Raw genomic sequence first — 18,863 nt, forward strand, 5'->3', positions numbered from 1 at the left:
AGAGAGATTTTAATAAAAATAAATATAATTTCAAAACAAATATCTGGGCTTTAAAAATTATACATTGGGGTGCCTAGGTGGCTTAGTCAGTTAAGCGTTTGACTCTTGATTTCAGCTCAGGTAATGATCTCACAATTCCCGTAGGATTAAGTCCTGCATTGGGCTCCATGCTGACAGCAGGGAGCCTGCTAGGGATTCATTCTCTCTCTCTCTCTCTCTCCCTTTCTCTCTCTCTCTCTCTCTCTCTCTCTCTCCGCCCCTCCCCCTTCAAAATAAAGTCAGCCCTCAACACAAGGGTTTGTAAGGAAAATAATCAAAATTATACATTGATAATATGGAAAATTTGCTTGGGATAAAGACTTCATTTGTCAGTGGTGCCCGAGAGCTGATTCTTTGCTCTGTCTGAGCGTTTGAATGCATTCTGCAGAAAAAAACCAAGAAAGGAGAATCAGGTTATCAGCATGTATTGTGATCTATCTTGGTCAAGAGCCAATAGGGCTGTTACCATCTTCCAGTAGTCTGAGCATCATTGCACAGTTCCTACAAATAGATAGCTATTATTTTAATGCAATTCTAATTGCAGCACTTGCCATAATAAGCAAGGCAGGCTAAGAATACTGTCAACAAAAGTGCTAATCAGATGATTACTATAACCACCGTATATTAAGAGTTTTAAAAAGCTGTTGTGCAGCTTAACAAACGTGGCTGGCATAATCTTTTTTGTCGGTGGCAAGTTGTATTCACGAAATAATGTGACGGGAAGAGCTACACACATCTTTGTGCTTTAACTTTTGCTACAGTGGTGCTTTGTTTAAAGTTTCTATATTTACGCAGGTGCTTCATGGTATCCTTCCTCTCTGTGCCTGATGAAAATATCGATACTTTGAATTAAATAAGATTTCCCACTTTCTTTTTCAACATTGCACAGGCATGCCTTGAGAACAGCTGCCTGTGTTGTCTTTGTTCATGTTATTTTATGACTTACAGTTATACGAATTTGGCCAACACAATATTGAATTCATGTTTTTCTGTGATAACTTTTCTACCTTGTCCATACACCATGTTTTGATTCTTCATCTTTGTGGTTTATCAAGCTGTCATTATCTGTAGTTATAGGACACTTTATTTCTATTTATTTATTTTTGTTTTTTAGGACACTTTATTTTTTATCATCTGAATATTCTCAAGTATTGGCCTGATCCTTTTTACTACTATACCTTCAGAAATACAAGTCTGGACAAAATAGCGCTAATTCAAAATTATAAACATCCTTGTGTTTATAATTAATAACTACATTAATAAAACATTAATAAACATTGACTACAATCCATCCTTTAGAAGTAAATTAGGCACGTTAAGAGAAACATCAGTGAAATGAAAGAAACAACGTAGTCTTACGTTATATATTAAAGCAGTGCTTTATTTAAGAAACTCTGGGACAGGAAAGAAAATTACATCTGTGAAAATGTGAGTTTACAGTTCTGTTTATACGCATTTATAAAGCAGGCTATTTTGAAATCGGCTTTTTAAAAACTTTCTGGGCAAAATGAACAGTCATTCTGTGTACAGTCAATTGAACAGATCTGTGGCTTGTCCAACTCAGCATTTACGATGACAAATCTAATGACCCTCCTTCAGGCACGGTTGTTAGACAAAGACTGCCGTATATTAAGTAAAATCTTACTGGGAAACCAGATTAGTGTCTGCAACTAGAGTTCATCTAAATATCTCAGCATACATCATAAATGTGAGAGACATTTTCTTTGAATGCACACGAGCTAGAGATTCAGAAATCCTTCATGCAGCCCAACGTACACCCTGGGAAGTATGCCCAAACCTAAAAGACCTCAAGGAGTGAGAATGAAAATCAAAGAGCAGACCTAAAAGGATGTAGTAGACAGTGTCTTGCCTTGTTTTCTCTTCATAGAAATTCATGTCGGTTTCCAGTGGGAGACAGCCCAGGCCACTACCTTGTGCTTGACGTTTGGGTTCAGAGCCAGTAAATACAACTGTCTTCCAACTTCCCTCAGTTTGCCTGACCTTAAATATCTCAGCCACCCCCCTATAAAAAGTTACCGAAACAATCGCAAGGACAAAGAACGCATCCTAAAAAGGTGTCTTGGATTCTTCCACTACTCTCCATCCCTACCGCTTCCCTAGCATCACTCAAATGTCTTTATTTAATGGTACCTCTAAACAGCTATCTGCAGTGCAAATGAATGCCTGCAGTGTTGACACGGAGGCAGGGGAATATCCTGAGGGGCTTTGGGCTTATCACATGTCGTACTTTTCAGAAAATACGTTGTACGCCCTTCTCTTTTTCAAACAGTTTCACACATAACAGACCAAAGCAGATCATCCCTGGTAGAATCCCAGACATCAGCTTTGAAAACCTTGGAGGAATTGCTTGTCCCGAAGGCACTGGCAAAGCCATCGGGCCGTGCAAAGGAGGTGATACGGTGTAGGGATGAGGGGAACGGCCTCTGGAGCTGGATTGCCTGGTTTTAAGGCTGAGCGCTGCCTTTTTCCATCTGTGTGAGGCCACTTAAGTCGCTTGACTTCTATGTCTTGGCGTTCTCATCTGTAACAGAGTTAGAAGAATTAAATGAGTTTATACAAATGTTTTAAAAAGTGTCCCTTAATTCATTCATTTTAATGCCCTTTGAAATGAGCAGCATGAACCATGCACTATCACACGACTAGGTTTTATTGCATAGGATTTTGTACTTTCTAACTGGATTGTGACCTCTAAATCGACTATACGTTGGTTGGCAATATCCTAGAGAGATTGATCACCACAGGGATGCCAGATCTGGCCTTGCGTGTTCTGTGTATATTCCTGTGTGATCTTTTCCCAAGTGGAATACACCACGCTGTATTCATTCTTAAAGACTGACAAGCATTTTAAAATAACTATAAAAATATTTCTAATTAGGACCAGTTTCTCAATTTGCTTTTCTTTGACTTTCTCTACCTATTAATTAATTAACACCTAGGCTAATATAGATTCATACTGTCTAAAAAAAAAAATTCCCAAGGCATTTTCAATGGCCTCCAGTAATCATTGTGCAATTTTCACTCAGTATGAAATAGAGTTCAGCCAAGTAATAGTCCTTTATCCGCGAAGCCTGTTTTCTGCTGCTGTATATGGAGTTTGAATAAAGCCATCATGAATCAAAGAGGATTAAAATTAAGGATAATAGTACAGGTTTTAATTGGGTTTTTGGTGTGTATGTGTGTGTGCGTGCACACATGTGTGTGTGTGAGAGAACTTATGAGCCATGTATTCAGACCTAACATGAAACCAGCCAGGTACAGCAGGAGAGATGAAAACGGCGATGCCCATCACACAGAAATGTCTACTTGTCATCACTAATTATGTGCTTCATGTTGGAAGTTTCGTTTATTCCTAGCTGACAACTTTGGCTACTCGGGATCTGTCTGTCTCTGGCTTATGGTGTAGATTTTTAATTTTGACAAAAATCCAGCGGATGGCAGGGTAGAAAGTTTCTGATATATGAAAGAGAAATAGGACATTTAATAGCATTTATTTCTGGGGGAAATTACGAGAATTTGCATTGAATTGGAGAAAATGGCTGCAAAACAGGAAAAGCACACTGTGCTACAGAGAGCAAAAAGCACATTTAGTCCTTACACATTCATTACCCACTGAGCTCAGACGGAACACAGCTCTTTCTCCAGAACCACCTCCATGATTAGGGCTTCAGAAGGTGGTGGCACGGCAAAATAAAAAGCTGATTGGGAAAATTGCTAGTTGGTAGAATACACGTTTTAAGGTTTATTGCTCATACTGAGCTTACATAATACCATCATTACCTCTGACTACATCTGCGTGTGTTTAGTTAGAAAAGGTCATTTAATTTCTGAATCTTCTCAAAAAAAAAAAACCCACAAAAACTGGCTAAAAGGATAAGATGGACAAATTTCTGAATTTGTGTCAATAGCTTTTGAAAACTGCATGCTTTCAGTTACTTTAATATGTGCGTTCTCAGCTCAAAGCAAACATTTCCTGTTTCATTCTGCTTAAAAGGATATTTCATGTTGGAAATAAGCAAACAAAAACAAAACACTGCAGAATGGCATTAGGTTTTAAATGGTTATTTTATAGAATAATGGTTATTTTTCTGATTGCAAAAGTGATATATGTTCATTGTATAATACATGGAAAAAAGAGTGAACATGAGAAAATAAAAACAGCCATTAATCTACCATTAATATTTAAAGCCGATTTCTATCTTTCCATATGTGCGTGTGTGTGTGTGTGTGTGTGTGTGTGTCTGTGTGTGATGACGGGATATGAGAATTAGTATTTCTATGTCCTTTTATTTTACTTACATTATACAATAAAACTTTCCCACATTATATATATATGTATATATGTATCATATGCATATATGTATTTCATTATCCATTATATTTATGGCATAGTACGATTTACTTAGCCTTTTACTGCAATTAAAGGCATTTACGTGAAAATTTTAAAACAATATTATGACTATTGGTACACAACTCTCTAATACATAATTTATTTTTCCAAGATAAATTCCTGAAAGTGTCAATGCACTATCAAAGTGAATGAGCATATGTAAGTCTTTCAATAACTTGCCGCTGCATTTCAGATATATTGATCAGTTTATACTACCACCAACAATGCAGGCCACAAGTTTTACCATGTCAGCCAACTATTATTTTAAAGTAAATATGTATTTTTTATGGCAAATATTTATTTGCCAATTCGAATTAACGAACACCAACATCATCTCGGGGTTTTTTGCTTTTTGTTTTGTTTTGGTCATCCCGTTTTAGTTTTTAATTCTTTTTAATGTTTATTTTTAGAGAGAGAAACAGAGACAGAGCATGAGCGGGGGAGGGACAGAGAGAGAGGGAGACACAGAATCCGAAGCAGGCTCCAGGCTCCGAGCTGTCAGCACAGAGCCCGACGCAGGGCTCGAACTCACGGACTGTGAGATCATGACCTGAGCTGAAGCTGGACGCTTAACCAACTGAGCCGCCAGGCCCCCCCCCCCCGCCCATCTCGTTTTAATTAACATTTAATTTATGTCCTCCTCTTTATCTCTCAAGCTAAGGTAACATGAAGAATGGAACAGTTCCAGGCAGACTTGCAGAGAGTCCCGTTGAATCTTTCTTGGCACAAGTAAGATCTTTAGTAACTACTGCTGACCGTGACGTAAGGCTGCTGAACCAGCGGGGACTGGGCATACAGTGGTGATGTTGCATGGCTTTAAGGGGGTAGGCCCCAGCTCAATGTGCCTCTGTTCACACAAAATTTTGTTCCCACAAAATTATATTCGGAGAACTTGTAAAGTGATTGCAGATTTCTTAATCAAGTGACATTTCGAGTATCTCAAAGTAGTGCCCGAAGTAAAAGAATGAACCCTTAAAAATTTTTTTAGGAAGTCTAAGAAAAAAATCTTAATGTTACACTGAATCATCTAATGCAAGTCCTTCAAGAACATTATGATCAACCCTTTAAGGATGGCATTTTAATCAGTTTCATTGTATAATGAGGAAAATTACATCTTTAAGTAACTTGCCCCACATCACAAAGCTACTGGGCGCTGTGTTCTCACTCTTTCTCTCTCTCTGGGTACACACTCACGTACACACACACACACACACCCCTCTCATACATACATATATAGCACATATACATATGCATATATATCAACTCAAATATGTGTACAAATATATGTATATCATTGAATTGAGTGTTTGATGAGTTTGGATGTGTGTGTGTGTGTGTGTGTGTGTACTAATTTTGTGTGTGTATGTTTAATAGAGAACAGTATTTCAGAACTTCAGAAAAGTTCCAACATTCATTAAAGACTGGATATAATAAAGAAGACTCACGGCTTTTTGATTCTGTCCAATTTTCTAAGTTATCTGTGACTCACCTTCAAGATGAACTTTCTTGCCCTTTATTAATTGCAGGATAAATATATCCAGATCAAAGATGATGTGTCCTAGTGTCTCCTTGCATGTGGGAGAGTATACCCAGTAGATATTTATGCCTGGGGTCTGTCCAGTTCAGCCTCATTGTCAGTAGATGCAGACAGTTCCATTTGCATAATGAACTCTCTGAATGATCTTTAAAGCCTCTGCCAGCAAAGATTAGAGAATAACTGCAAGGATTATTGCTACATCCCCTTCAATGGGCTCTCAGACGCCGTCCACTCTGAGTTGACTTGCTCACCCCTAATTTGAGGGCTGAGGGTTAGCAGTGTGCTAAGACTTAAGTGCCTGAGCATTGGTTATCTCACTGACTTCTGGAGAGCAGGTGGCAGGAAGTCAAGCCAGGCTAAGTGAGTAAAGAAGGGGTCTCCCATTAAACGCAACAAATTCAATTGCAACGTTTAATAAGTATTCATTCAGCACCCAAGGTTACAAAAATTGGGCCAAGTTGTTTGGAAAGGAAAACTTGTTATAGATTGACTGAAGTACTCTTTTTTCATTGCTATTAGAACTCTCTTCGCATTACAAACTTAATGACCCCAACGGGCATTTAAATACTGAGACAGACTTAAAGGTAAATGAAATCCATTGTTTAAGAGATATTTCAAATTATAATCAAGTAACCTGTGAACACAAACATAGAGCTAAAATGCAAAGTTACAGCTTTTCTCCCTTAGAGAAAACTTCTTTGACTATTTCTATTTTAGTACTCTTGATTGTAAACCCAATAGCCCCAAGTAATGTATTTAAACCACTAATTCTTGATTTATAATTCTTTAGCTGTCTTTATTATTTACTGTGAAAAACATTCACATGATCCCCTACAGGCATCTCTTCTCCCAATGTCTTTTTAAAATGTACATAATCTTGGGGCGCCTGGGTGGCTCAGTCGGTTAAGCATTCAACTTTTGATTTTGACTCAGGTCATGATCTCGCGGTTCAGGGGATTGAGCCCTGCCTCAGGATGCACAGAACCTGCTCGCGATAATCTCTCTCCCTCTCTCTCCGCCCCTTTCCTGTGCTCTCTCTCTCTCTCTCTCTCTCAAAATAAATAAATAAGCTTAGAAAAATAAATATGCATAGTTTCTTGATTATTATGTATAAATTTTTAAATAACCTGAATACTTAAAGTGATTCAAGAACTTTAGATAGTATCTCAACTTCCTCCTGTAAAAGAAGAAATGTGGTCCATCCTAATCCCTGCCGGTCAGCCTGCGGTCTGCCGGGCTTTGCCTGTGGACCGGCGTGCTCTAGAAGCTTCACCCAGAGAAGTGAGTGAATCTTCAGTAGGTTTGTGTCAGGGTGGCATCTCGTCACTCAGTGGGGGTGGGGGTGGGGGTGGGGGTGGGAGAGAAGAAATGATTTTCTACTTCCATCTACCTCTTCTTCCTCGACACACCATCGCTCAACTTTTCACACCTGTACTCCCAATGTCATGAACTAAAAGTTTATAACATTTATATAGTTTTTTTAGGTTTTTAAAAAGTACTTTTACAACCAGGAGCATATTTGCCATCTCCCTTGTGAAGGGACATTTGGCAATGAATGAGACACGTGAATGGTGTCCCAAGGGCATCCATTGGGTAGAGGTCAGGGATGCTGCTAAATATCCGACCATGAACAGGACTGTCGACCACAGCAAAGAATTATTGGGCCCAAATGTTAGTAGCTCTAAGTTTGGGAAACCATGGACTCCGTAGGCTTATTCTGAAAAATGGAAACCAAAAAAGACAATTTCGAAAATATCATACCACAGAATCCACTGAAGAGCCAGGTAATAGCTTCTGTGTCATCCAAAGGAGAATCTTAAAAGCACCAAGGTTGAATGATATCCATTTTCTTCAACTTCATTATTCAATAGAAATCATGCCACATTGCTTCTTACTTGGATCAGGATTTTTTTGGTATATTTTTGTTATTCCTGGAATTTCTAATGTCTTATTTTAATATCATGAAAGAAGAAATACATGTTTTGTTTTTTGTTTTGTTTTTGTTTTTGTTTTTATCACACCGCTAGGATCATGCAGCTCCTCTGAAAATGTCAGTTTTGTGCAGACTGCTTTTCATGACTGCCATGTAGCTGTCATATAGGGATTTTGTTTCCCCTGTCTCTTTCATGCCCCTCCCCAATCATTTTAGATTCGGCATCTTCACGCGTTAGATTTCTTTTTCATTTTGCCAATATATGTTCTCATGTAATTATGTCAAGAATGATGTAGGAGATAAAAAAGTTTGAATACCTTCACACTTAATGGTTGAGCAAAGCTATAGATCCTCAGTTTCACAGACATGTAGCTCAAAGCTTTGGGGATGTTATTTTACTGTCATTGAGTATCCAGTGATCCTGAAAAGAAGCTTCATGTCTGTCTCACTCTAAATCCTTTGGGAGATACACTCCCAAAACTTTTGGAGCTTCTCATAAGCCTTGGTTGAACTTGTTCATTTAGGTTATTTTGGGGCTAAATTCACATAAAAAGGTGTTTGTATTTTTCACGTGAAACAAAATATGAAGACGGGAGCTTCTGATTTGAAGGTTCTCAGCTAGCGTTTCTGAGACCTCTAGGTCTAACCTTACGGTTGTCGGTTCACTGCAGCAACCTTAAGCATCATGACCTCCTGACAACACAAGAAAGCATGAACTTCTCCTCCTCCTCTTCTTCCTCTTCCTGCTCCTTCTCTTTTTTTTTTTTCTGTCGTCTTCTTCCATTTCTTAGTCTTCCTCTCTCTCCTTCTCCTCCTGTCTCTCTCTTTCTCTTAATCAGAAAGACATTCCCTTTCTCAAAATCCCCCTTAGCCACCTTCCCCCCTTCAGTTCATTGGCCACAATTGGCAAGCATCTTTACTTGGTCATTGATCAAGTAGACAGTGTATGCTTGTCTCCTGTCATTGGGAGAGTATGGACCTTGCCTTATGTAATTTTCTCAATAATTCAGATTCCTCTGAGTAAAAAGGAACAGACTATCTATTGGGTAAATAAATGACAATATCTGTAGTATTTTGAAATTTCATCAGTAACAGCATGCATGGACTGTTTTTTTAATTTAATAATTTAATTTAACTTAATTTAATTTCATGATTCCTTTTAATCTAAAGAGTCATTTTTATTAGCTTTGGGAAATTTTGGCCTACCATGATGTTCCCCATAATTTCTTTCTCCCCTTCTTCAGGAACTACTAACAGAGAGGTGCTGGCCCTCCTGGACTGGTGCCTTTTGACTTTTATTGTTTTTTTTCAAATTGTTATGTTTCTTTTGTAAACCATGTTCTTAAAAAGTTCAAAATTCAGTTATAAAGTCCCTACATTTCTCCTTTTTCAGTGTAAGTTGTTTTTATGTTAGCGCAAGATCTTGAATCTGTCATGAAAGACTAATTAAGATTTTCTTAAAGTTTTATTTTCTTTTGAAATTGTTATTCTTTGTTATATGTTTTGATTGACTAGCTCTTAGTCATATTTGTTCATGTTGAAGATTTTTCTCACATCTTTGGAAACATTGAAATGTGGATTCCATGGCTGCGTTCTCTCCCTGCCCTCTCTGCACCCCCCATGACCCTGGCCCAGAATTCCTGGCCTCTTTTGCCCCAAATGAGAACATATATTACAAGGTCTAAGCATGACGGCAGGAAAGAACATCCAGCAGACAGTACTTCTGTACCACCACCAGAGCCAGAAGTCGGTGGGGGGGGGCCGGCAGCGGAGGGGGACATCATATCCTGAGGTACCAAAACCTACTCTGAAAGTTTCATCCAATTCCAAAAGGTCACTGTGGTTCTGAAGAGAATTTCTTAACTTTAGACCAAAAATAAAAATTTATATATTGTACATGGTATATTTGTTGGTTTGGGGAATGTTTAAAGGTTGTGAAAGATAATTCATTCAGTCAGTTCCCATTTCTGCCTTACTCCCAACCTTGGCTCTTCATACTTGTTGAATCTAAGCGCCAGACTACAAAACATGGCTCCAATCTCCACTCATGACTTCTCTCCATGTTATGATTGTTACTTTCTCCACTACTATAATGTATAAATCATACCACAGTAGCCTTCTGTCTTCCTGAAATTCATCTCAATCTTGGTCCATTCGTGACCTCTTTCCCCATTCACATTTAAAAAAATTGAAGTATATAGTCTTTTACTCTCTACTTAACATTTCAATGATTACTGAGAACTGGGAAGACTGCTGGTTTTCTGCGGTATTGAGAAGGAAGTAAAATCAAGTTTTATTTTATTGAGTGAATATTCTGCTCAAGTGTACATCTTCCAATGTTTACGTGGTCATACACGATCATAAATAACTTCCATTTCTATTCCTTGCTCATATATCAAGTCCACATAAATTTAATCCTCACAACATTTTCCTCACTGCATTTTGTAATATACTTACATTGTTTACACCAAGGTTGCATCTTTTTTTTTTCTAACATTTATATTTTGAAAGACAGAGACAGAGCATGAGCAGGGAAGGAGCAGAGAGAGAGGGAGAAACAGAATCTGAAGCAGACTCCAGGCTCTGAGATATCAGCACAGAGCCCGACATGGGGCTCGAATTCAAGAACTGTGAGATCATGACCTGAGTCAAAGTTGGACGCTTAACAGACTGAGCCACCCAAGCGCCCAGCCAAGGCTACATCTTTTAGCACAGTCATGGCACATGCTATAAGCTCAGGGAACATTATCCATACTAATGGATTAATGAAGTCACATCAATCCCCAAATATTCCAGAAGATGGGCTAGTGTTAATAGTTGCTAAAAAGCAAAACAACTTGTGAAATACTATCATGAAATGTTTTTTGCAATTTGTGTGCTTTACAACTAGCAATTACTAGTATTGGTTCCCCTTCGGCCTTCCAATTATTTGTCCATATTGCGCCACAGGCCTTGATTGAGCAATCTCTCTTTGTCTTTAACCCAATACAAGCTACCTGTCTCCTAATTTGGCAAAACGTCCCCAACATTTTCCTTTTTGGGATTTCCATCACCCACTATATTAAATTCTCAACGCTTCTAGGAGAATTAAGGTGGTTCACAGTAATATTTATACCATTCAAAGAAGCGTTTTATAGGGGCGCCTGGGTGGCTCAGTCGGTTGGGCGGCCGACTTCGGCAAAGGTCATGATCTCACAGTCCATGAGTTCGAGCCCCGCGTCGGGCTCTGTGCTGACAGCCTGGAGCCTGTTTCAGATTCTGTGTCTCCCTCTCTCTGACCCTCCCCCGTTGATACTCTGTCTCTCTCTGTCTCAAAAATAAATAAACGTTAAAAAAATTTTTAACAAAAAAACCCAAGGGTTTTATAGTCAAATATTTGTATAGTTCAAACAAAGACTTTGTTTTTTTCTCTACTCTGCCACTTGCTAATTGTGTGACTCTGGAAGATCAGGAAACCTCTCCAGCCTCAGTTCCCTTTCTCTGTAAAATGTGGATAAGCAACAGCACGTTATAGTATGCCATGTGCGGTGGGAGAACTGAGTGAGACGTTGGATGCAAAACACTCAGCAATTTCTTCTATATGGTTAGTGCTGAAAAAAGTTAGAAAATTATATAGCAAATAATAAGACAGCACAAAAAGAGGAAATTACAGTCATAACGTCTCTGGCACCAATGAGAAAAAAATTGGAGATTTAAAAGCAAGCTGGAAACATCAAGGGTCCAAATGAAATAGACACTCCCAAATTAACGATGTAATATCTGTACGTGGTAAAAATTGTGTTTTCAATAAATGAGGGTACATAGTATTAGTATAGACAGTAAATGCATATCATTGGGTGAAAGTATTATCTTTGGTAAATGAGAGTAGTCATTTGCAGATGTGAACTCACTGGATTAAAAAAGCAAAATACAATTTGTATCTGCTTCCATCTGAGCCATTTCTGGTCAGTTTTATCTTTTATCTCCAGGGAACTCCTTGGGAAAACTCACACAGTATCTACGGGAGAAAGAATGCCAGTCAACAGTCCTCAAAATCTTGATTGCATATTTCAGCAGTAAAAACTTTTCAGGACCTCTCTATTTTTGTATATGTATGTTTATTTATGAAGTTTTTATATGTAATACTAAATACTGTTCTAAAACTGTTCTAAAATTTACAAAGCCACAACATAAGGAAGTAATGAGCAAACATTATAATATACCCTCTTATATTTCAAAGCATCATTTTATATGTAAATTCCATAACTTAAAAGGGAAAAAAAAAAAAACCAGATTCTCAGGGCAGACAAATTCCGATGAGGTGTTCGAACAGCCAAGGAGGCTGGTTTGGCTTTCTCGAGCATCAAGTTGTATCTAATTCTGACTGTTAGAACTTGAGCCACTGAAGACTGAAGTTTATTGGAATTACAGGCAGAGGTAATCTTTTCAAATCCATTTCATCCCTTGCCTAAAGTGGTACTTCTCAAATAATTAATTATATCAGAAGTTAAAAGACAACATAGTGGAAAATAATAGTGCTTTTGAAATTTTTCATGTCATGCGCTCATAGAAATGAGGTTATTTGTATAGCGCATAGGAGTAAATGGCCAAGGCTCCTTGCAGCCCGAAGTAACTGGTCATTAGTCTCTGTCTCCCCTTGGCTGTTCCGGTGATCTGAGGGCTGAGGTGCTAGGCATAGCTGGAACTGATTTCTGGGATACCAGTGGAGACACGCTGCCTGAGACCACAGATTGCTTCCGTGAGGAAGTGATTTCTGAGTTGTGTTTTGAAAGATGTGAGTCAAAAAATGGTTCTTAGTACTTTGACATTTTCACGTACTGTGCAACCGCAGCATTTTTAGACTTGAATTTTTTGTATCTTTCTAATCCCCCTCTCCAGACTGGATGTATTCTAGAAGAGTTTGAGCCGCGTAGCCTTCCTGACACGACATCTTCTCAACTACTTTGCAAACGACTGCCAGATTTGTTCTCAAGCACTGCTTTCTTCAAGTCTCCTCATTATTTCAAAACCTCATTGACTGTATCTCGGTGCATCAAATGCAAGTACGTAAGACTAGCTTTGACTGCTCCTCGTAACATGGGTCTATCGCCATACACACTTTTGTTTCTCAGACTTTTCATGACTTCGTATAGGTAACCATCCATTCATTTATGCACCACACATGTATGAATGTCACATATGCACCTGCTGTTGTGTTAGGCATTAAGGATTTATGAATTAATAAGACCCGCCTTTGCTAAACTAGCAGCCAAGTGTGGGAAAATAGAAAGATTATTACATACAGCTTGATAAATGTTCTAGTCAAGTTACAAATAAAGTACAGCAGCAAGGGATTGTTCTTTATTGGCCACTGCTCTTGTGTAAATAAGGCGATGATACAGAGGGCTTTAGTGGTGTTGGATTATTGAAATGTTTTCACTTTCCTGAAAATGTTGCCAGCAGAAGGGTTTTATTTCAGAAATGAATCTGCTCTGATAGTTTGTTTACAGGAAAAACGTGGCAGACAGTGTGATGCAGTGGAACAGGCTCTAAAGGGTCGAATTCTAAAATGTGATTTACTGACTATGTGGTATAGAATGAATCATTTACTACTTTAGGCCTCCGTTGTCTCATTTACAAAATAAGGACTTGGCCCAAGTAATCTCTAGTGCCCATTTCAATTCTGGATTAAAACGTATGGTTGTTTATTTGGCCACTATGGATTCTTCCCTCTCAGATGTCCAGATAAGAATATTTGTAATCCGCTCCAGACAGATGGGAACTGGGATCCTCGGGTAAGAGTGGTTCTGAAACACACTTGGGCTGGGCTTCTTAACCTCATGTGTAAGGGCATCAGCTAGATATTATAGGAATTATAATATCTATATATTTATATCTATATATCTATAGCAAAGTGTCAAAGGTGCCCCTCCTTCTTCAGGTGTGGACACAGGGGGTAACAGTCTGGAGGACAAGGGGAGCAAAGTGGGCCCTGAGGTGCAAGCCTCCTAGCAGACCCTGATGATTTTCTTCAGGCTCCTGGCCAGATAAAAAGTGGCTCTCTGCTGGGGCAACTTTAAAAGGAGGATGCTCAAATGGAATTGGGATGAGTTGTATTTGTTCTTTTCTTAAAGCAGAAGCTTTAAAGCTCTTGGATATTCCACACCTGACTGAGTCTGACCTCCTGTCATTTCACTCCTTAAATCCTCTTAAAGGCCTCAACATTTTGTGTATTTTACCCATACCTTTCAAAAATAACTTGCGTTTCTTATGAATGTTTTAAAGGCTTTTTTTATGATTACAGTATGATTCCATAGCTAGAGTTCAGCTCTTTTACCACAGTCTTTGCATGAAATGTATGTAAGTTTGACATTTGTCTTGCACATGGACAATTAATATTCAAGAAAACTAGTGGCTCAAACCCCCCATATTTGTTGTCAAGGTGTCAGAAATTCCTTTGTCTGTAGAACTTATTCAGATTAGTTGTCTAGGTCCCAAATGCCAAGACTCTAAAATAATAAGAAAAAAGAAGAAGAAGAAGAAGAAGAAGAACACTGGATACAGCTTTAAAGAAAAAATGAGGTCTAAAGTTAAGAGGAATGCCACACATTCACTTTCTCCATCTTTTCTCTGAATGGTTCTGCTCTGCATCACAAAATGGGTGGACTAGTATGGAGAGAGGAAGAAATTGACGTGGGAAGGAATTATCCAAGATTTCACATATGGAGAAGGGGTTTATTTTCTTTATATAAATTTTCATAAAATGTACTTTGTTTTCCAAAAAACTTTTTGTAAAGTTTATGGTCAATGCTATTTTTGTGGGATCACTTGTCAGAATTCATGTAATGAAATATTTTCTCAGCATTTTGCAAGCTAGACTGGTCTTCTGGGACTTTGATTCTTTGGTTGAAAAAAAGTAATGAACGTCTATGACATCAATGTTCCCATCTAACAATGACATATTTTCATCTTGCATTTTATCCATAGATAATCAAAGGAACTATATATTTATCAAATCCTCTACTGTTTAAAGTGAGTGTGTAAATTTCTTCTACATTTTCAGCATCTGCTAAACATCAAGACTTCTTTCTTGGGAAAGAAAGTTGACACGGGTGGGAGAATATCAAAGAGGAATAACGGGGAGAAACAATATAGTCACCATTTATTTGTGATAGCCCCATGATTTCTTTATGTATCCTTCTCACGATGGCATGCTCAGAGCCTTATACAGTGCTGCTAGGCACACATAGATACATACTTAAAGATGCTTACTAGCCTACATGTCATAAATCAACTTCCATGGTGTTCCTCCTTCTGTTCTTGTCATTTTGCTTTCTCTGGTCAACCTATCTAAGAAAACTGTGCTTAAGAAGTGATATTTCTGCCCAGCATGTACCCATACCTGTATTTGTTCCCTTGATTATTATGAAATGAAAAGTCATGACAGCAGGCAATTTTCTCGGTTGGTTCATCACTGTAATTCTAGAAAGCTACCTTAGGAGTACCAAAGAAGACATTCTGTAAGTACTCTCTAAGTAAATGAACAGATAGATGTAGTTTGAAAGGAAAGGAAAGGAATGAATAGATGGACAAAACATGAAGATGAAAATTTCATAATAATGGATAACTCATTGTAGAGAGAGGGTGAGATGGAGTTCAAGCTATGTCCAAAAATTATTAGATGATTGAGAGACCGAGCTTGTCAGTAACTGAAAGCAGATGTAGAGAAGAAGGTAAGAGAGAGGGCAGAGAAAGTGTTCATTTTGAAAACCTGCCTAGCTGTCTTGTTGGAGCCGTCTATCAGATTGCAGAAAGGCAACTGGGAAGCCTAGGGAAGAAATATGACTAGAAAAGTAAAGTGAAATATTATTATCACAGAATTCATAGTTTAAATTCTCATATACATTATTCCTTCTGCCAGGAATGATCACTTTTTCTTCATCTATCTTGACAAGTGCTGTATTTTTTCTTCATGGTCCAGATCAACAGTGACCTCATTTGGCAAGTCTCATTGACAGAAGGATCTTTCGCCATTTCTCCCTTGGTACCATCATTATATTTTTCCTCGAAGACAGTAATACACTTATGGCACAGCATCGCAAACCATAAGCTATATCCCTGTCTGTTCTAACTCCCATGTCCATACTTACTTAGCTATCCCTGAGGGCAAGAAACATATGTATCATTAAATGATAGTGATAAAACTTTAATAATAGTAATGAGCACTTTAAATCTGAATTAATGAAAGTAGTAAATGGAATCAATCAATAAGAGAGTGCAGAGAAGCTGATACTAGAACATTGGGGACAGCTATGTTAAAATGGATGAAGAAAAGGAATTTATGATTGATGAAGAGAGAACAGTAAAGATCGAGATGGAGCAGAGGGGTGGGAAACGAAGCAAGGAATGTATTTGCTACCTTAGGGAAGGAAATTTGAAGAACAAGGTGTTATTAAGGTCAAAACATAGACAAGACCCATGGGTTCCTAGTGGCTCAGGGCACTGGTGACCTATAAGACAATCATTTGGTGGAGTAAAGGGGGTAGAAACAAGACTGAAGAGAGAATGAGAGACACACAATACTGAGCACAGGATGCAGTCGGTCTTTCCAAAAAACTTGATGACATGATGAACAGAGAGGTGATGATAATTCTAACAGCTGCAGGATCCTTAACAATGTCATATTCTTAATTTACTTATAATTTTAATATGGAGCTACTATGCACTTTATTAAGTTTTTCTTTCTTTATTTATTTTGAGAGAGAACGAGAGAGAGCACAAGTGGGGAAGGAACAGAGAAAGAGGGAAAGAGAGAATCCCAAGCAGGCTCTGCACTATCAGCACAGAGCTCTCGGTGGGGCTCGAACTCACCGACTGTGAGATCCTTACCTGAGCCCAAATCAAGAGTTGGATGCTTAACTGACTGAGTCACTCAGGTGCTCCAAGATACTATGCATTAGAAGATATCCAATTTAAAAGAAGCCAAAACTGCAAGAGAAAGAGGCACTTAATGGAGTGGTATCTCGGAGAATGTAGGAGAGGAGAAGGATATGAACAAAGCGGGAGGATTTGATTGGCTTTGGAAAAGAGGGGAGATAACTCTTGAAACGGGACGAAAGAAGAAACAGTGAAAGTAAAGGATGTTATTTTGTTTGTTTGTTTCTGCTGCCAGGAAAAATTAAGTGCACTGCATAGAGTAAAAAGTTTTTTTAATCAATGTTATTAAATAGATACAAAAGCAATAATTTTATCTGTGTCAAAAAGATTGCCAGTTAGATGTGAACTGAAACATACACATAATAATAGTCTTCCTGTGATGTAATTGAAATACAGTAGAAATTTTAATGACATTTACAAAATCTTTTAGAAGCTCAGAATACCCCTTTTGAGCATTTGATTATCTTAGCATTTTAATATTATAATTACAGCATGTCAGTACTCTATTTAAAATGTAATTATCAAAGCTCAGAGGAAACTGATTCTTGTGCATCCATAATTTCATACAATATAATTTTAGAGCCTGAGCTATTTTTGTTTTATCATTTTAGTCATAGAAACATAGTTGAAAGTCTAGGGACTTGTAGTTTTCATTTTTTGATAGGCTTTTAAAAATAATCTTTGCCTTAAAAGTGGCCTTGTCACTGAATACATGTTTATCTGAAATAAATCAAATCTCTTTTGGTAGAATAAAATGGTTCATGCAGTTTTCAAAAACATATCATGACAGCAAAACTATATCTTCAAAAGAACATGTTTTGTAAAACTCTTTTCATGCAAGCCATTTTACCCTACAAGAATTAGGACATTGTTAATTATATTGATTGATGGATGATTTAGTAATTTCATTCGAGTATATGCTTAAATGTCATCTCAAAATGGCCTTTTCCAACTACCTTATTTTAAATACCCCCTCAACAAAATGTAACTCCTTGACATCTGGGGCTTTGCCTTGTTCATCCCTGGAGCCCAGAAAGAAGGTCTTTCTTGTTGAATCAACAACTGTTTTAGGTGATGTATGTATATGCTTAAGACAATGATGTCAGCATTGATTAAAACAGTGCTGGTTCCCAAAATATCTGGTATCAGAATCACCCGGAGAGACTTTTAAATATTAAGTTTTCCAATCTTCACTTGTTGGAGACACTATTTTGATGGGTTTGAAGTAGAATTTAGGATTTTAAAAATACTACCTTACGTGTTTTGCATGATAAGTTAGAATGGGAATGGCACTCAACTCTCATTCCTTTTTTGTTAAAAATTTCATAACCTATGTCTCTTTCCTTCTTCCTTCTCCCTTCCTTCCTTCCTTCCTTCCTTCCTTCCTTCCTTCTTTCTTTCCTTCCTCTGACATGTATTATTAAGCACAGTAAATATTAAACATTGTAGATACCAAAATGAAGTAACCAATCATCCTTGCCCTTAAAATGCATAATGCTAAACAATGGAAAGTTTTTACTCTTTGAGAGGGCAAATACTTATCACAAAGAGTAAAAGATAAGCAAATAATGAGTGAAGAAGCTGGTTAATACAACTTGTGTATGCACGAGTGTGTTTAAAAAATGAGGTGTGAATGAAATAATGAAGCTAATCTTATGAAAGTTATGACAGACCCAGGAGACAATCGAAAAGAGACACTGTGAATACATTGTGAGAAAGAGCATAGTTTTTTTGGAATAACTGTAGAAAAAAGAATCCCCAAATGGCTTGAGCTAGTCTCCTACATAAAAACACCGATTCCTTATTCAAACAACCTCTTCGCATTTAGTAGAAACGTATATAGTGGTAAGGTTCTTTGGCCAACTAAGTCCAACTAGTTCATTAGCTGCTTGAAAAAGGTAGGCCCCCAGATCCTACCCGCTGTAACCAAATTTCTCATCGCATTACATTCAAGACACTGAAGAAAGATGGCAGGAACCTGTTACTTTTACTTGCAACTCTGGCTTGGAAGGCAATTGCTCTCTCCTTCC

General features: G+C 37.9%; 1 non-coding gene across 1 annotated transcript; it reads left to right on the forward strand.

The window, feature by feature from the left end:
• The first annotated feature begins 7,178 nt into the window (after window positions 1-7,178).
• Window positions 7,179-7,313, forward strand: LOC125147512 (small nucleolar RNA SNORA52). The gene has a single exon (XR_007145224.1). It is a non-coding gene; the product is annotated as a small nucleolar RNA SNORA52 (small nucleolar RNA).
• The last annotated feature ends 11,550 nt before the right edge of the window (window positions 7,314-18,863 follow it).

Source organism: Prionailurus viverrinus, chromosome A1, assembly GCF_022837055.1.
Source record: "Prionailurus viverrinus isolate Anna chromosome A1, UM_Priviv_1.0, whole genome shotgun sequence".
Classification (NCBI taxonomy): domain Eukaryota; kingdom Metazoa; phylum Chordata; class Mammalia; order Carnivora; family Felidae; genus Prionailurus; species Prionailurus viverrinus.